Consider the following 17019-nt stretch of genomic DNA (forward strand, 5'->3'; position numbering starts at 1 on the left):
CACTGTAAAAAAGTTAAGGAGATGCAGAGGTTTTTATCAAGAAGATAGAATGGGAGCGGACGGGAGCCAGGTTTTTTGGCACGGTGATCCATCTGTGATCTGTCCCTTCCTTCTCAGAGTCACCGTGGGTGATTCCAGAGCTGCGCTAGCCCCCCCCTTGGGGAAAAAACAAAAAGATTGATTTCACGGAGAATCTTGGTTTTGGCACCCAATGTGTCAATGAAAAATTCCTTTAGGCAGTTTTATGTAGATGCGGTACGTTTGACCAGTGATAATCAAACTTCGGAGTGTAGAAAAGACGTGCATGAGAGAAAGCTACAGAATGCTGCAGATTGCCGTTTGAGCGTGCGCACGTCTTGTCTGATCAACAGTTCTATGCATGGATCAATGGCCATAACATTGAGCCTGCTGAACCATATAGACACGAACGACGCTGTGCCGTGTCTGTGTTGTAGAGAACAGTGAGGCGTACCAGCCAGGTAGGCCATCATGCTCTGTTTTGCATTGCAAGAAGGCTTGACAGAGGTACCCCACACACACACACACACACACACACATACACACACACACTCTCACACTCACAGCTACCCTCCTCCCGTCCCAATTCAATGCAGCAGTCAAGCCCAAGAATAAGCCTCCCACTCGGCTTACATATACCCATCATCTAATTATATATCACATTGGATCAAGCCTTGTTGTGGAGACGGGGCTTTTGTGCTTTCCTGTAAACAAACAGTATTCATCAAATGGAGATTAGGGTACGTGTCGATCTGTATTCCCAGATGCGTATCTCGTATCTGGCAGCCGAGGAGTCGACGAGGGTGGGGGTGGGGGTGGGGATAATGCTTCCTAAATGGTGTTTTCTCTCCAAGGAGTTCAGCTTGTTTGTTTCATCTCCTCTTTTACAGTCAAATATTGTGACTGACGGGAAAGAATTAAAGGTCACGAATGAAACAGAATGGTTCCTGTCAATTCTGACACGTGGCGCGTGCTCATCGTTCACTCGAGTTTCTTGGTGTGCTGCTAATATGCTACAGCAGAGTATTATTTAGGGGTGCAACCGTTATTTGAACGGATTGATTTTAATTGGTTAGTAATCCAGAAAATAAAACATCTCACAACGCTTCGAATAGGCTGTTTTTGCATGATATAAAGTAGTATGAGTCTTCACTTACAGCCACAAAAGTTGAATGCAGGTACAACGTTTAGGTCGCTCAGACCTTCATCAGGTGAGAGTCAACTAGACCAGTGGTTCTCAACCAGTGGTCCTTGGGGGGGTACCAGGGGGTCCCTAGATAAATTAGTTAACATAGCGTCGCAATCATTTTAACCACTTGGCTTTGGCTATTCAAAAATAGCAGATCTACAAGCTCATAGCGCCCTATGAGCTTGTAGATCTGCTATTTTTGAAAAATTGATTACATTTGTGCAAATCTTTGAATATATATATTTTTAAAGCGAACATTTTTAACTCAAATCTTTGATTCTGGGGGTCCCTGGAACCATGCGCGTCAATCCCGGGGGGTACGGGTTTTTTTTGTCCCCCCCTAGCTTCAGATTGGACCCCCCCAAGTCAGATTGGACCCCCCCAGATTGGACCCCCCCAAGTCAGATTGGACCCCCCCCCCCAAGTAATTTAGGATAATTAAAAAATACTTTTTAATTTAAGTTAATAGAATCCGAACCCGCTTTTGAAATCATGACATGCACTAATAAACACTAATTCCCCCCCCCCCCCCCCTGTAAATCCCAAAATGGTTTGGTCCGTTCGGCTATACACCGTTGGGTGGAGAAGTATAACTCTCGGTTAGACACATAGAGGTATAGGGTTAGACACCGTTGTAGTTTCAACTAGGCTACCTGGCTACTTCCATTTCCAGTAGAATGTATCAAAATAAAACGTATATGGAATTATAACATTACAAGTATAGATAAAAAAAACTCTTATTTTGAAATGTGCATCATTTTGAAAGGAAACAGATTTCCACGAAGGCCCCTTGATGACGTGCGTCAAGCCTCCGTTCTCCGTTCTCCCATGAGTCCCATCAGTAAACGTAAACAACAGACGTGAACGTCGGACATTATGGAATATAAATACTTTAGGGCAAAAGTTCATATTTACCCCACCATGCTCTCTGAAACCAAGACAATATGCCTATGGAACAAAAGTGTGTTCTCTTTCGTCATCTTTGCAGAAGGTGAGTAAGTAATTAATCAATCTAATGCTGACAGGTGGAAAGTAACTAAGTACATGTAATGTAGGCTACTCAAGTATAATTTTAAGGTATTTTTTACTTGACTGGAGTATTTCCAATTTGCAATTACCTTTACTTCTACTCCACTGCATCTCAGAGGCAAATATTATAGCCTACTTTTACTCCACTACAATTATTTGAAAACTTTAGTTAGCCTACTTGCCCTACTATGTTTCTTTGCCTTTGCAGCTTGATTTTAATTGACAAAACATACATAAACCACTTCAGCCCTATTTAAACTTTTGAAAATAGCCGATCTACAAGCTCACAAGCGTTGCAACGTATGTGTTGTGAGCTTGTAGATCTGCTATTCTGAAAATATTTTAATATGTTGATTTTAGCCATGGACCCCCATCTGAAAATGTTTTGTGCCAGGGTAAGAGAACATTAATTTGTTTGCTCTGTTTTCATCATGCAGCCATGGGTGGGTCTGGGTATAAAGCTGGCCCACCCAATAGATTCAGCAAAAAATATATATATTTTGATTCATTTATTTATTTTTGATGATAAATCGGTAAAATCAGGCAAAAATGAGAATTAAATAACACAACCCTAACCTAACCCTAACCCTAAAACTGAAATAAAGTAAAAGAAGAAGCACTTTGAAACTGAAGATGATGGCCAATGTTGATGATAATTGATAACAAAATATATATAATATATATATATATATTAAAACAATTAAATAAGCCCCCCCTGCAACGTTTCCTTTTTGCCGCACATATACACTTCATGGAGTACATTTTTTAATACCGAATTAAAGTTATAAAAAACGGAAATAAAAGGGGAATAACCACGAAAAACCGCGAAATAAAAGGGGAATAACCGCGAAAAACCTGAACAAAAACGCGCGCGCGCCCAGCCTCAAGACAGATTGACGCCACTGGTTGTGAGCTTGTAGATTGCCTATTTTCGGCAAAGAGGTTTGGTGTAGAGGGGGAAAAAAGCAGACTAAGTACAGAGTGAAAGATCACGTTTACTAAGTATTGACGTTGTGGTTTAAAGGTCTGAAAATACACATTAACATGAATCCAACATACTCTGATGATAGTGCTGTCAAACAAGTCTATGAAGCTATCTATGAAATCTATAAAAATGTTTAATCTGCAACACAATGTTATACTATAATGTGCATGGGTCCATGCTTCATCTCTCACTCAATTAGGGGTCCTTGGCCTGAAAAACGTTGAAGACCCCTGATCTAGGTCAATTATAGGAAACGGCTGTAATTGCTCTACATGCTGCTGACTGGACCCTACTAGATTGTTCTAATTGCACGAATTAAAAAAATCCAATTTCTTGTAGTATTAACACCAATGAGCTTTGGATAGCTTCTGCATCCCCACCCCCTTCTGTATCGCTGATGTTTCTGCAGAATCTGTTTAGTTCACTTTGTTTTGCTTGTTTTGTTTCAGTATGTTTATGTTGCACCTAACGACGAGGTTCAACCCAGAGATTGCTGCAGATTGAGAGTACTGTACTTAAGTAAAATGTTGAGGTAATTGTACTTTACTTGAGTATTTCCAATACTTTTACTTCTACTCAGGCATGCAATGCTCATTTGGTATGTTCTTGCAGGTGTTCACTCTCCATTCCGACATCTCACCACTCCGACTAGTGGCTTCCGCGTGCGGTTAGGGTTAGGGTTAGGGTTAGGTATAGGGTTCGTCAACGTCGGAAAGGCGACATGTCGGAAAGGAGAAATGCACCCGTTCTTGCACTCTATTTCAATGAGGTGACGTGCACGTCGCTTAACACCTACACTGCAAGTCACACAATGGACAATAGATATGCATCTAGGCTTATTCCTATGTTAATTCGCTAGGTGTGAGTCGGGAGCCTTTGAAAACTTTGTTGAGGTGCGAATTTAAAGTCGTTTTAAATCTATGCGTGTGCCTGCGTGTGCTTCTGGTCAAATAGGTTCCTGCACGGCGTGCAAGGCCATCCAGTGAGCATTGCACCCCTGCTTCTACTCCACTACATCTCAGAGGCAAATATTGTACTTTTACTCCACTACAATTATTTGAAAACTTTAGTTACTTTTCAGATATAAATGATTACATTATGAAACATACATTAACCACTTCAGCCCTATTTTATCCCTAGGCTATTTGAAAATAGCAGATGCGACGCGTTGTGAGCTTGTAGATCGGCTATTTTCAAATGTTTTTGTACTTTTACTTTTGGTACTTTAAGTACATTTTGATGCCAATACTTTTGTACTTTTACTCAAGTCAATTTTGAATTCTGGACTTTTACTTGTAACAGAGTATTTCTATATTGCAGTATTGGTACTTTTACTTAAGTAAAGAATTTGAGTACACACACACACACACACACACAACAAGCCCATGTGCAGGGACCCCAAATTTGATTCTGGTCAAGGTTCACAGATTTAACCCTGAGTTGTTGCAGATGCACATAATCTAGTAGTCTTTGATTCTGAGCTCGGCGTACTTGGTTGCTTGCGATATCGGCACTCATCCAAGTGTAAATCAAGCCTGAGTCGATGGAAACAGGCTGAACCCGTCGTGCAGCATATATAGCTCATGTTTGTGTGCGTGTGCATGCGCGCGTGTTTGTGTAATCCCGGAGGTTTTGAATTGAACCTGGATGTAGCACATCACAGTTCAGAGCAAGCATTTCAACTAGACTGTACTGATCCTGCTGCGCCTATTGATTCAGCACTGCTTACCTGGGAACTTGACATTGCCAGCAATGTTCTTTCTTCAAATGCACCAGGAAGCTTTGCAAACCAAGTGAATGAGTTCAAAATGCCCGTTTATGGATTTGAATTAAGAAGGAAAACCTTCAGCAGGTTAACTGACAGTGTTTGAAAATAAAATAAATCCTACTCTCAGTTTAAGGCAATTTGTGACTTTGAACAGCATCTCTAATAATGAGTAGGGATGTTCGATATTGACTTTTTTACCGATATACCGATATACCGATATTGTCCAACTCCTAATTTCCGATACCGATATCAACCGATACTGATATATGCAGGCTTTTTCACCCAAAGTCAACTAATTGTCAGGTAACAACATGACAACATCAACAAAGTGAGTCCCGGGAGTCACTGGTTGCCATTTGAATGAGTCCCACTAATCTTAGATTAGATGTACTGTAGGCCTATTTGACAGTGCAGAAGCATAACTGCTTTGATGCCTATAACATTAACGAGGGTCAACGAGCGTCAGCTGGACCCAGACACACACACCTGCCCTCTGCAGTGCTCTAATTTGAAAGTGACTGGAGTCTGTCTCATTTCTCTGCAAAAGCCCTTGAATATGATGGAATATGAGTAAGGATTACTGTGATTATGGTAAGCTCACATTTCATATCACACACACCATACAGTAAGAACTCCTGTAACTTATTAAAAAAAAATATATATTTTCCGATATTGTTTTTTTTATGCTAATATCGGGAGGCCGATAATATTGGACATCCCTATAATGAGTCAAGCAATTCATCAAATTAATTTAAGTGTGTAGGGGGAGCTGGACAAAACACAGTTTTCATTTAATTTCCTCAAACTCATGTTGTTTAAGTAGCTTCATTCTGCAAATTAAATCTCATTACGTGGACTGCAGCAATTGATATGCAGATTTGACTGGCTACCATACATAGTGGTTGATTCAGTAAATAGCCTCATTGAGAAGCTGCACTGAATCTCATGTTTTAGTTTTGCCAGTTAATTTCCTAGTCTTTTGTTAGACGTGTTACAGTAGCCTATGTCTGTGTCATCGCGTGAGAGTAGAGAAAATGAAAATTCACTCATGTTGCAGAGAAACGCGTTCGGCCGCAGACACTGTTGTTTCTAGGATACAAGCTCTGACTCACTAACACAGTTTTAGCAACAGAGGGACATCTTATTCCATTATGTTCCCATTAGCCTTTGTTATCAAGCAAAGCCCTCTAATAAGATTTTAACCGTCTGAAACTCACAGAGTGAGCACTTCTTACATTCTGCAGTACCAGGGCACTAAGTTCATCCCTTTAATAGTCAGTGGTGTGCAATAGAGGTACATATCCCTTGTAACTTTTTTTTACTGCCTGGTTGCCTAACAACAATCTCTGAAAAGGAATGGTTTCTAACCATTTTTTGCTGTCCTCCACATCGTTCTGTTACAAGGATTGGCTTGAGAAAAAGCAAGAGTTTTGCATAACAATATTCTAATCTATAGGCTAACATTGAGAAGACTGCCACAGTAGCTCTTTCTAACTCTCAAGACAAATGAGGCGAGACTGGGTACATCATTTTGAGGATTTGTGTGAGATTATGTGCAGAACACATCAACAATGGGTGTTATTTTTGTTTAGTTTTTTTGGGGGGGGGGTAAAATGGCCCTTTTGTTGACAGCCATGATGACGCGGGCCAGCGGCAGCAACAGCAGGGCCAGCAGCTTTCTCCCACATCCTGAACTAATTATGGATTCTTCTCCGAGGATGTCCTGATCCTCTGGCAGGCCCAGCAGAGAGCTGCTCAATCTGTTTGACAGCCTACATCCCCCCCTTTTCTTCTTCTCCTCTCTCTCTCTCCCTCCCATCCCGCTGTCCGCTCATCCATCCTTCCGTCCGATGCGTCCGCTGTACTTCTTTTCCCTTGCGCCCAACCGCGTGATTTAATTTGTTTGGTAATATCAGGATTGGCATGTTCAGCCTAGCTTCACTCCAAAGTGAAATTGGACAAGGGCATTGGAGCCTCACCATGTAAAACCCGCCACACCTTGACAGATGCCTGAGTGGGCAGAGGATTGCTGTGGAGAGAAGGAAGGGGTAGGAGAAAGGAGGAGGAGGTGGCGGGTTGAGAGAGGAGTACAAGTGAGTGGAAAGAGGAGAGCAGAGCTGAGAATAAAGGATGTGCCTGCGAGGAAGGCAGACACCAATTCACCGCTCTCTCCTCTCCCTTCTCGACCAGAGAGAGTTCTGTCAGGACAGCAGCCAGCTATGAAGACGGAAGCCGTTTAAAGTGGAGACAAAGCGCCAGGTGCTGCCGAGGACCAATCTGCCCGACGACAACATGCTGGAGCTCATCCAATCTGTCCAATCAGCTCCCAAGGAGACTGCTGTGCGGCGAGTCACCTCGCCTTGTATAGTGTGTGATAGCTCTTGATGTAATTTGTCGCACTTATTTTGTGCAATTCGGCTTCCTCAAAACCCCGGCCCGTGTTTCGATCATACATATCCTGGATATGGGATAAGAGAGAGAGCAGCTTATCTGACGTATTCGTCTGGGCCTCCGTCTTCCAAATCTTTCACAATATTGATACAGTTGGCCCGATTGCAAAAATTGTTAAAAAGCCATTTCCAGGTGCTCTTTAAAGCGTGAAGGGTTTTCCTCGACGACTCATGTGCTGTAGGTGAGGCAAGGCCATGGTGTCTGTGCACATTAAGACAGGCAGACTGCTTGGTTGGGAATTACAAGGTTAAGTTGAGTGCAGAACAAAAATGTTCTTTTTCTATATATTTTTTTATGTTTGAATATCCCCTTCGCAGCCTCTGTGAAAGGATTCTGTTTCTTACACAGCTGCCACACGTGTCTCGTTATGAGGGACACCCCACAATCTTGTAATCCTCAGCCTTGAAACACCATTACTTGACTTCCCCAAAAAAAGTTTTAGAAAAAACACCCACTGGGGCTCCTTTTTACCATAGCAGTTGAGCGAATGGAGTAAAGCAACTAATGTCCATGTCTTCAGTGAGTGACAGCAGACAGACAAGAGCCAGTGAACCATAGTCTGTCGAGTGACGAGTCAAGAGTAAATGTCTGAGAAGCCCATATGTCTTGTATTCCCACAGAGGGAACTCATAATGCCTGATTTATGCTTACCTGCGCGTCTGTGTCACTCGGCTGAAAATAGCCATATCTACAAGCTTACACCATGTCGCGCGGAGGCGCTTTGTGAGCTTGTAGATCAGTTATTTTCAGTGCGCGGCACCAGCGCGAAACTAAGCATAAATCAGGTGTCCGAGTTCCTGGGTTTGTAAAAATGCAAAGGCAGCACAGTGCACAGGGGAGAGATGCTTATCAGGTTAGTTTCCCAGCAAATTTTCGCAAGTGACAGGCGGACATGAGTTGCGTCCATGACTCTTGCGAAGGCCCCTGTCATTTCCAATATGTCACGGCGGTGTGATGGACAGTGATGTATATCAGGTGAGGGCGAGGGGTCCTGTGTGATTCGCTGACTGCACACTGCTTTAAAGAATCTGAGAGATCAGCAAAGGAGAAATCAAAGTGTGGAAAAGTAGCAAAAGGATCCGTCTGAAAAGTTGTGCTGTAATTGATGATTCTACAGGTTAGGAAATGAAGGGGGTGGCCTTTTTAATTTCAAGGATCCCTAGTTTGATATGCATCAGGCCACGGACCCCCATTAGATCAAATTTTCATCTGTGGGTCCCCAATCTATACTGTCAAATCCTCAGTTAATTTAACTCTGAAATGGAACCAAATGAACCCTTTTGGTTCCATTTGTACGCTCTTTGAGTTACAGACTTGTAAGGGTACATTTAGTTCCTATAATATCAATCGTTTAACTGGGGGACCCCCCTAAACCCCCCTCAAGGACCCCTGGGGGTCCCCGGACCCCACGTTGAGAACCAGGGATCTAACACACCAGCACGCACTCAGATCGAACCCCCCCTCCCCACCACTCTCACACACCACCGCAAATTTAGAGAGATGGCTTAGACAAGTAGACAAGCTCAGATGGTTGGTGAATCCTGAGAGACAGAGGGAGGGTATCAGAGTCCACATTCATTTCCACCTCCAGTGGAGGGAGACCACCTATTTAGCCTGTCTGTTAGAGGCCAGGCCACAGGGACGATAACAGATCACAGCCCATCAGCCACTGGAGCTCAGATCCAACTGATTGCCTTGAGCAGAAGAACTCATGACTGCGTCTCATGAACTCACGGCTTCAATTTCCATGTCATTAAGCTTGGCTGCATCAATACATTTCACTACTAGTTGCCGTGAAGAGTTAAGCGAGGTTGAAAAAAAGTCAAACAAAAGACATATTCTTGGCCCGGGCCGCAGCGTGGCGGTCCAGGCACTCTAGGCTGCAATGCCAGCCTGACAACGTGTCGTGGGTTGGAATCCCGATCCCGATAACTAGGGATGTTCGATATTGACTTTTTTACCGATAACCGATATACCGATATTGTCCAACTCCTAATTACCGATACCGATATCAACCGATACTGATATATGCAGGCTTTTTCACCAAAAGTCAACTAATTGTCAGGTAACAACATCACATATCTAATAAAATGAAATAGGTATAATATCAATGTAATATCTAATAAATCTAATATAATATCGCTTTGGATAAAAGCGTCTGCTAAATGACTATGGTGTGATGATAAAATGTGATAGATTTTCAATTAAGTGAGTCCCGGGACTCACTGGTGGTCATTTGAATGAGTCCCACTAATCTTAGATTAGATGTAGGCCTATTTGACAGTGCAGAAGCATATTGCTTTGATGCCTATAACAGTAACGAGTGTCAACAAGCGTCAGCTGGATCAGGCACACACACACCTGCCCTCTGCAGTGCTCTAATTTGAAAGTGACTGGCGTCTGTCTCATTTCTCTGCAAAAGCCCTGGAATATGATGGAATATGATTAAGATTACTGTGATTATGGTAAGCTCACATTTCATATCACACACACCATACAGTAAGAACTCCTGTAACTTTTTTTTTTTTTAAAGGGGGGGGGGGTTCAAAAACCGATACCGATATTTCCCGATATTGATTTTTATGCTAATATCGGCCTGATAATATCTGGAGGCCTATAATATCGGACATCCCTACCGACAACCTTTGCTGCGTGTCTCTCCCCATCTCTCTCCCCATTCCCTGTCAGTCTACTGTCCTATCTATAAAGGCATAAAAGCCCCCCAAAAAACAACAAAAAAAAAAAGACAAATTCTTGTATAGCCAGAGGCATCTGCGTTTGAACGTTTTAAAGCATGTCAAAAACATTCTATGTTCCTTCACCCCCTAAATCCCACTTTATACATAAAAATGATGGTTCTGTTCCAGCAATAGCGGACGTGAGGGACTCTTAAACCTAACTTTGTTATGCATATGTATGCATACCAAACAAACAAACCCTTATGATCTTGCTCTATTGTTTTGCAAGTGGAAAAGAAACCCCCCCAAACAACAAAAAAAACAACAGGCAGCGCAATCTCCCTTCTTCCGAGCTCATTAGCTGCACCTGGACAGGCCTGCAGGGAATCCTAATTCAAGTCACTTGTTAGCAAGTCTTAATGCATCCTGACAGCAACAAGAGATGCAGGAGGGGTGAAGTGAAAGAGGGGAGATGGAGAGACGGATGGGAGGGTTTACAGGTGAGAGATGAAGGAAATGCTGAAAGACTCAGATCTGTCTTTGACGGAGACAATTGTGAGACAGAAAAACTGAGGGGGAAGACAGAAGTATAGAGGGAGTGCTGTGTGCCGAGCACAATGCTTCATTATTTGGTTTGATTTCCATAAAATACGCATCATCCTAAATCATCGGGGGCCCTCCTCCGTTGGCCTTGTATGCATAAACCATTAAAATCTGCTGCTAATGTACACAACCTAATGAGCGGAATACTGCTTCCCACTACTGTAGGCCCCATGCGCAACAGGAAATCAAATAAAAAAACCTCACTTCGCAGAGTAACAAGTTCTTTTGCAATCCGTTAGGGTCCGCTTGTATAGACCGTTGTGTGTGTGTCTTTGTTTTTCCCTGCGTCAGAAGCAGCTACTCAGCATTGGCAAACCGCCGCGTGCCACACAACAACGGCACGTAGGGTAGGGGGTAATGGATCGAACAAATTACCCAGGGAATTTTAGTAAACATGACTTCTGCGAATGAAGCGTGCAGAATTTACATCTTCAAATAGGCGTGGAACAAGGTGGGAAAGGAGCCACGATGAAAGCAGATATCCTTGTGTCTGAGATGTGGAGTGTTATATTAGGCTACTTATTACCCTGCAACAGCGAGGCCCCTGTGTTTGAACGCAAATTTCATTTCACTGCTCGACTTAAACAACAACAAAAAAAACATTGAAGATTTCCATATCTTGGGCTTGTTATAGCCCAGATTTAGTTTGTGAAAGTGGAGACTTGTACCAGTCTAGACAACCACACAATTCAAATTAGGGGGAAAAGTGAAAAGTGGTTTTGAATTCTGTACCCTACACACACACACACACGCACGCATGCACGCACGCACGCACGTGCGCACGCGCGCGCACACACACACAAGTAAAGTGCAGAATGCTAAAACTCTCTCTCACACACTCTTGGGTGTGATTTTCAGTCTGGGATTTTTACAGTCCAGGTCCTCGGTGTGTGTGTGTTCAAGTTTGAGCCTGAACCCCCTGCGTGTATAAAAAAAGAAACGAAAAAAAGCTAATTCGTCCTCTTCTCCTGCTAAAAAGAAAGAAATCTTGAGACAACAAACCCAAATCAGAAGGGAGAAGTTTAGAGATGCACGGTTCAGTGGGTTCATCTTGATAAATATGACAAAACGTTCCGAAACCAACTCATTAGTCCTGACCCGGAGTATAATTCTGACTCGGCAGCCTGTCGCAGCAGAGGAAGGAGAGAGCGAGAGAGAGAGAGAGAGAGAGAGAGAGAAAGTGGAGCAGAGGGAACAGTGTGTGACAGGGCGCTCCTCGCTGGTATTTTCAGATGAAAAGAGGCCTGACTTGCGAGGCATCCGGAGATGAGAAATGTGGGAGAGAGGAATATTTGGAAAGAGCCAGAATTAATGTGATGTGCACCAGATATCACCATTCCTGTTATGGGCTGCACTTCTTTAAAGGTTTTAGACGGTTAAGGCACCTAAGAAGAATTGCCTATTTTTAAATCATCGTAACCCCTTGTTATAAACCTCTTGTTTGTGCGGCAAATCGGTATTTTAATTTTGCAATCTCACATATTTAAAGTTATTTTTCTTTGCTCTTTAATGTTGAATGTGTTGAGTTCAAGAGGATTTGGTGGCGGTGCAAGTAAAGACTATCAGTCCAAGTGAAAATGAATGGCAGTTTAAGTGCAAGTAGGCTACTAACAGCTCTCTTTTGTCGCTGGTTCTGTAAAACATTACCACCATAAAGACTATTATGACCTATTATGAGCAGGTTCTTTCCCTTAATGATAAACATCCATCATTAAAAAAAAGAAGACTGTCTCTATGGCTTCACGTGGATCTCAGACTTCATCTGGCCAGTCTACGACGCCAGTCGCCTATAAGAGTGTTTCCCAAACACTGGGTCAGGACTCGGGACCCATGTAACTTGGGTCCCATGTAACTTGGGCTCTGTTCCATTTCGTGTAGCACTTTGGTTCTCCCACTTTTAAATTTCAAGGTCCCCCGTAACTCTGAGAGTGTACAAATGATTTGGTTCCATTTGTACACTCTCAGAGTTACACACCCGTAAGGGGCCATTTGAAACCCCCTCAAGGAAACATGAGGGTCCCTGGACCACACTTTGAGACCCACTGGTGTAGCAGAGTGTTTCCACTGAGCCAACATGCACAATATCAGCACCCTGACTCTGTTTGACCAGAATGGAACGGAGCCCTCATTAGCATCATTGGTAACACCTGTGAAGGAAGTAAGAAGAGGCCCAATTTCTTTCCAATATGGCTGCTATTCATAGAGCCTATTCAGACTCTGAAAGACTCTAGCCGATGACATGCCCAAATATGGGCCCCATTGACCTCCATTATAAGTGGTAAAGTAATTATTTAAATTAGTAAAATATTTTAAAAGTGTGGAACATAATATGTGAACAAAAAATGTCAGGGTTTCTTCTTCTACGTTAGCCTAGTGTGCACAGTGAGTGATCCACATAAATGTTATCAGTGCAGCATTTTGCAAGATTAGTTCCGGAAAGACAGACAGACAGACCCAGACCCTCTTATAGATGCCAGATGGCTGTCTCTTTCAGAGCCACACAGTAAAAAACAGAACCTGTTCTAAAAAAGAAAAACGTATTGTTAGCACAAAACTCAATCAGATGTTACATTTTAATGCATATGGTCGAGCGATGAGAAGGTAGGACAAGCTTCTATAGCTTGTGCAGATGTTTATATCAAAACCAGCTACTCTTAATACACTCGGTGGAACTTGTTTTGGGGCGCTTCATACTTCATATACAAGTTGACAAATTAGACAGCAAATGCTGAGGGAGCTGAATGAAACCTCAAGGTGAAAATATAAAGGGCAAAAAAATACCTTGCGGAATTGGAAAAGTGATACAGCTTTTAGAAAAGTGCTTAGACCTTGAGGGACATTCAAAGAGACGATCTGAGAATCACTCGGCTGAAAGAGGGGAAATAACATGGACAGAAAACCAGGGATTTTGTAGCAAAGTTGCTGAAGGAAGTGCTTCAACTGGACGATAATCCAGTGATAAGACAGTCACAGAGCCTATAGAGCTATCAGAAGATGCCTGAGGGATAATGAGCCATCGCAACATTTGATTCTGAAACTACGTTATGGCCATGCTGTTGAAGAAAAACTGCATAAGGTGGCAACCAACAGGAACCTAACATTTCAAGGACAGCGGATCCAAATCCTCAGAGGTCTTCCATATGCAGCAGTCAAACAGCATGCAGTTTTGACTCCAGTCAAGAATCTGCCATGTGATAAGTCAAGTTTGGACTTTTATACCCATCCACGCTTCAAGTGACGCACAATGGAACCAAGAAGGCTTTCACTTATCCAGAGGAGATCCATATTTATTTGACTCTGTCCCTCCCGACCGGGAGGAAATGAGAGTGCAAAATAAAACAAATTAATGCATACACACAAGTACAGTAATATGCATACATACTGTGCACATACACACGTACATACTGTCCATACAAATACAGTACCTGCATTGAGACGGAGGCGGTGCAGCCTCGCTCCACTGCACCAAGTTCTTAATCACTCTGTTTTCACCTTTGATGCAGCCGACTTTTGAAAGTTTGAAAAACTTTCAAAAAGACTTTTGCTATAGCAGTGGCGATCAAACTTTCATGTCAAGAACCACCCAAAATGATATGTATTCGGCCGTGGACCCCCATCTCAATATTTTGTTCCAGGGACCCCCAGAAGCAAAGATTTGAGTAAAAAATGTTTGCTTTAAAACAATATATATTCAAAGATTTGCGCACATTTTCATGATTTTTCAAAAATAGCAGATCTACAAGCTCTTATCGCGGCACTTGGTGCCGCGCGAAGAGCTGGTATATCTGCTATATTTGAATAGCCAAAGTGTAAAGTAATGCTTTTTAGCTCAAGAAGTGACACAGATGCGTTCCAGGTCTTAATGGGTTAAGCGGAAGTCGGAGGTGTAGAGGAGGAACAGGAAGGATGACAACATTGTTCCCTGGGGAGTACCCGTAGCACATCCCGACAGCCCTGGCAGTCTCACAGTCTTGCGGTCTACCCGAAAGATAGTCTATAGTCTAGCCTGTGATCCGTGCCACCACGCCGCTGTCCACCCTCATCTCCACGAGCTTCTCCGCAAGCAGCTGTGGCTGGATGGTGTTGAAGGCAGCTACAGTTTTTTGATTCAGAATACGTTTCGCAGACTTTGCGAAGTTGATCCAATCTGGCAACACAAATTATTTTGCATTGACATTTTGTGGCTTGATATTATTTGCAGAGCAGAAGTAAGGGCCAGCAGTAGGCAATCTGAGTGAGCTCAATTATAGCACCGGCCCACTTTGGCATGCATTCTAATAGCTCAGATAAATATGTATATATAGCCTAAATAACATCACAATTAATATTTAATCTGTCCTTACTGTACGCTCCCATGCCAGAATTGCAACCTAACCAGTTCCTGATATTACAGATGGCTGTTCACAGAGCACCACTGAATAATTCACTCACTGATTGAAAAAATAATATTGGGGAAGCCTGGAGCACAAAGATACCGTTTTTTTAATTTGTTTTGCAGATGCATTCTGAGGGACAAACAAATAGATACCGCCTGATGGCAGACACCACAGAGATTGAATTTTTTACTTACTTTTTCAGGGTCCAATCCAGTGAGTGGGTGGGCACGGCAACAGCACGGAGGAGCCAGCCAGAAGACGTCTGCATCTTTGGAACCAGATCTTGACCCAGAAGGTAATGCTGTAGTGGACAGATACAAATGTACTGTAGTATGTACAATAATACTAATCTAATGCTGTTCAAAAGGCACATATCTAAGTGATTGATTACTGTTTAGGTCGGTGGTTTTCAACCCTTTTCATATCAAGGTCCATTATTTATTCGGCATTTGAGCCATGGACCACTGTTTGATGAGATTTAGACTTCCAGACCTAAGACTTAGAATATTTTTGTTATATACGATTTTGTCCACAATTCTATGCTGCATTGATGTTGGTGCCATAGGAGAGATAACAGGCACACGTTGATGAAAATAACAATTCTTTAGTTAAGTAATGCAGATGTTTAACAATAATTTAACTCTTGAGAATGGTCCCCAGACCACTGGTTGAGAAGCACTGGTTTAGGTCATTGTTCCTCTTAAATAATGATGATGAATCATTAGTGCATTTGTGTTAAACCAGTCCAGGTGAGCCGGGATTGACTCACTATACACCTCTTCGTCTTTTTGTTTTGGCGTTGTTTTTACTTGTAAAGTTGACGACACACTTGTCGTTAAAGAACTACATTATGCAGTAGATACTGTAATAGACTACAAGCTCCTAACTCACACCCAAATGTGGTGAAATGTTTAGGCAGACTCCAAGGATCCTGGGCTGAGAACAGCACCCTCAAGGATGCCAAGAGTTATCATTTTATTGTTTAATAAATGTTAATGGTCCAGTGGGACATCTTGTTCTTAGGCCCAAATTTCCAAATGACACCTTGAACTCCACAAATCCAACACAACAGCTCTGATGTGCCAGTAAAACCTGATTTATACTTGGGTTGCACTCTGATGTTACACACTGAAAATAGGCAAGCTCACAACCCATTGCAGCAGCACAACACATTGTGATCTTGTAGATCTGCAACCAAGGATAAATTAAGCCTAACAGTAGACCTTAAAACCCACCTCTTCAGGAAACACTACCCTTCCTCTTCGCCTTGCCTACTTGTTGTTAACTAGTTGTACAAGCTCTTGTTTTATTGTTTTATTGGATCTTGTTTATTCAATGCTCTTATTTGTTTTAGCTCTTGCTCATTTGATTTTCCTATTTGTCTCATCTGTTTAAGAAAGTAGGTAGCTGATATATTGCACTTTTACCTAACTGCTAGGTATACTCTTAGTTGCTTGTTTAGAAGAGAATGCACTTAATACTTCTGGTGATTAGTAGTTTCGTTCCCTACCTATGTTGAATGCACTTATTGTAAGTCACTTTGGATAAAAGCGTCTGCTAAATGACTGTAATGTAATGTAATGTAATGTAGAATGCTTGTGAATATGCGCTCGGATGCAAGGGAGTAAAATAGGGAGTAAAGTAGCTACCCACCACTCCCAGTGGGGGCTCCTCACTGGCACGTGAGCCAGTAGGGTACAACAGCAGTGTAAAGCAGAGGGAGGAATACATTGGCATAAGGACTAAATTGGAGAGGAAAAAGTGGTTAAAATAATTGGCTGCTTTGAATAAAAAACAGGAGGGATTTTTTTTGTTGCAAGAAACTCTGAAGCAATGATTAAATACGTCAGTCTGTGCTTTACCTAACAGCAGAGGCAGTAGCCCTGGTATATCAGTGACTGGAACAGATGGTTAATAAGTTG

Source organism: Gymnoscopelus microlampas (genome assembly GCF_963454915.1).
Source record: "Gymnoscopelus microlampas genome assembly, chromosome: 14".
NCBI classification, from domain to species: domain Eukaryota; kingdom Metazoa; phylum Chordata; class Actinopteri; order Myctophiformes; family Myctophidae; genus Gymnoscopelus; species Gymnoscopelus microlampas.